This window comes from Nicotiana attenuata, unplaced genomic scaffold (genome assembly GCF_001879085.1).
Source record: "Nicotiana attenuata strain UT unplaced genomic scaffold, NIATTr2, whole genome shotgun sequence".
Lineage (NCBI taxonomy): Eukaryota > Viridiplantae > Streptophyta > Magnoliopsida > Solanales > Solanaceae > Nicotiana > Nicotiana attenuata.
This window is the reverse complement of record NW_017672217.1, coordinates 39,709-42,047: the sequence shown is the minus strand read 5'-3', so window position 1 is coordinate 42,047 and position 2,339 is coordinate 39,709.

Sequence of the window (2,339 nt, the reverse complement as noted above, 5' to 3'; positions counted from 1 at the left end):
ATGGCCATGGCACGTGTCAGGACGTCGCAGGACATGGCAGGTCATGGCCATGGAACTACTCAGGACGTGTCAGGACGTCGCAGGACATGGCAGGAGGCTTGCTTTGAGCACTCTAAGTTCTTCAAAGTAACAGTGCCGGAGGCACGACCCGGCCAATTAAGGCCAGGAACGCATCGCCGGCAGAAGGGACGAGACGACCGGTGCACACCTAAGGCGGACCGGCCGGCCCATCCCAAAGTCCAACTACGAGCTTTTTAACTGCAACAAATTAAATATACGCTATTGGAGCTGGAATTACCGCGGCTGCTGGCACCAGACTTTCCCTCCAATGGATCCTCGTTAAGGGATTTAGATTGTACTCATTCCAAATACCATACTCATAGAGCCCAGTATTGTTATTTATTGTCACTACCTCGCCGTGTATGGATTGGGTAATTTGCACGCCTGCTGCCTTCCTTAGATGTGGTAGCCGTTTCTCAGGCTCCCTCTCCAGAATCGAACCCTAATTCTCCGTCACCCGTCACCACCATGGTAGGTGTCACAGGGGTGATTTATGTCACTCGAATTCTGCCCCGAGGTTCACCTCCGTGCGGCAATCAAGCCCAGCCTTGACTTTAGCCTTTCCAACACTTAGTTTGATTTTAGGGACGTTTTGACTTAGAATGAAAATAGGCAGCAAAAACAATAAATAAAGGCACACGATATACAGGAATTTCTTCCCAACTCGTATTAATATGTGAATACAAGAACACAATAGCCAACCCTATGGCCAAGACAAAGAATTCACTAATTCCCTGCCCCAAAATGATTTTCCCACCCTTTGGAAATGACTTAGACGATTTTGGCTTAACAAATGCACAAAAGCTAGGTTCTCCCCGTTTTGGACAGCCTAGGCAAGTATTTATAAGCCTAGAATCAGTTGACAAGCCCCAACTGATGGGCAAACAAATTAGGACAATGTACAAAAACGTGCCCCATGTTTTAGGCCATGATCAGCATGTCTTGGAAGAGGTTGCAACTGCCAACTGCTTCCCATGTGCTTTGCACATGTTTTCCAACTGCTGCTTGTGCACAACATGTACCAATTTTGACCAGCTGCCTTGTGCCCAAGGCTGGCATTGCGCCCAGCCTTGCCCTTGACGCTGCTCCGCGCCAATGTCATGGCCACTGCCCATCGCCCGCTGACTTTGCCGCACACGTTCATTGCCACAATTTCCCGCTTATATCAAGTCGGCCCCAACTTGATCAAATCTGCCCGCATCAATTGCCATTGCTTGTCCCGCATTGCCTTGCCATGTCTATGCCCCTACTTTGACATGGCTTTGCCTCTCCATTGTTTTACTATTGGAGCTAGAATTACCACGGCTGTTAGCACCAGACTTGCCCTCCAATGGATCCTCGTTAAGGGATTAGATTGTACTCATTACAATTACCAGACTCAAAGAGCCCGGTATTGTTATTTATTGTTACTACCTCCCCGTGTCAGGATTGGGTAATTTGCACGCCTGCTGCCTTCCTTGGATGTGGTAGCCGTTTCTCAGGCTCCCTCTCCGGAATCGAACCCTAATTCTCCGTCACCCATCACCACCATGGTAGGCCACTATCCTACCATCGAAAGTTGATAGGGCAGAAATATGAATGATGCGTCGCCGGCATGATGGCCGTGCGATCCATCAAGTTATCATGAATCATCGCAGCAACGGGCAGAGCCCGCGTCGCCTTTTATCTAATAAATGCATCCCTTCCAGAAGTCGGGGTTTGTTGCACGTATTAGCTCTAGAATTACTACGGTTATCCGAGTAGTAGATACCATCAAACAAACTATAACTGATTTAATGAGCCATTCGCAGTTTCACAGTCTGAATTTGTTCATACTTACACATGCATGGCTTAATCTTTGAGACAAGCATATGACTACTGGCAGGATCAACCAGGTAGCATTCCTCATTGACGCCGGCGTCGCATGAGCATGGCCGACCCAAAGGGCACGTCCAAGTCCAAGACGAGCACGGCCGTCATTCGTAAGGAGCATTCTTTGGGCAGATAGGAGCCAATGAAGACCCCATGCCCATTGCGTTTACCGAATCCGAGAGTCCGAGCATACTAGTCCTGGACCAAGCCATCGCAGGGCGAAGCAAGGACGACTTGGGACACAACTGCAGCTTTTGGTTCACCCCGCACGTCGAACGCGAGGGGCGAAAGGCAACCGATTGTGCTTGATAATGCCTTGGCATTAGGTATGCAACACAGAAAACCGACGCCAAACAAGCCTAATTTGCGCTTGTGCCATGACTGAGATGGCATGCGGGCTAGGACGTCGCTGCTCAAGCAGGGATCCA